The sequence below is a fragment of the Microtus ochrogaster genome, chromosome 8, assembly GCF_000317375.1.
Source record: "Microtus ochrogaster isolate Prairie Vole_2 chromosome 8, MicOch1.0, whole genome shotgun sequence".
NCBI classification, from domain to species: domain Eukaryota; kingdom Metazoa; phylum Chordata; class Mammalia; order Rodentia; family Cricetidae; genus Microtus; species Microtus ochrogaster.
This window is the reverse complement of record NC_022015.1, coordinates 39,030,819-39,031,634: the sequence shown is the minus strand read 5'-3', so window position 1 is coordinate 39,031,634 and position 816 is coordinate 39,030,819.

Here is an 816-nt window from a genome sequence, read left to right as displayed (position 1 = left end):
AAAAGCAAGCTGGGGAGGAAAGGGTTTATTTGGTTTACACTTCACAGCGCTGTTCATCATTGGAAGAAGTCAGGACAGGAGCTCCAACATAGCAGAGTCCTGGAGACAGGAGCTAGCTGATGCAGAGGCTATGGAGGGGTCCTGTTTTTGGTTTGTGTCTCATGGATTGCTCAGCCTGCTTTCTTACAGAACCCAGAACAACCAGTCCAAGGATGGCCACACCCACAGTGGGCTGGGCCCTCCCCTTTCAACCACTAAAAATTGCCTCCCAGCCAGATCTTATAAAGTCAATTAAGGTCCCCTCCTTTCAGATAACTCTAGTTTGTGTGTCAAACTGACATCCCCAGTAGTAGCATGCCTTTTCGGGAGGCAGGAGAAGGGGTTCTGTGAGTTCAAGGCAAACCTGCTACATAGTAAGTTTCAGGTCAGACAGCGACGTGACACAGTGAGGCCTTCTTATTGCTTTGTTTTGTTTTTTGTTTTTTCGAGACAGGGTTTCTCTATGTAGCTTTGAAGCCTGTCCTGGCACTCGCTCTGTAAACCAGGCTGGTGAGATCCTCTTTTTAAAAAGGGGAGCGGGGAAGTCAGGTACTGGTGGTGCATGCCTTTAATCCCAGCACTTGGGAGGCAGAGGCAGGCAGATCTCTGTGAGCTTGAGACCAAGCTGGTCTACAAAGTGAGTTCCAGCCGGGCGGTGGTGGCGCACGCCTTTAATCCCAGCACTCGGGGGGCAGAGGGAGGCAGAGGCAGGCGGATCTCTGTGAGTTCGAGACCAGCCTGGTCTACAAGAGCTAGTTCCAGGACAGGCTCCAAAAC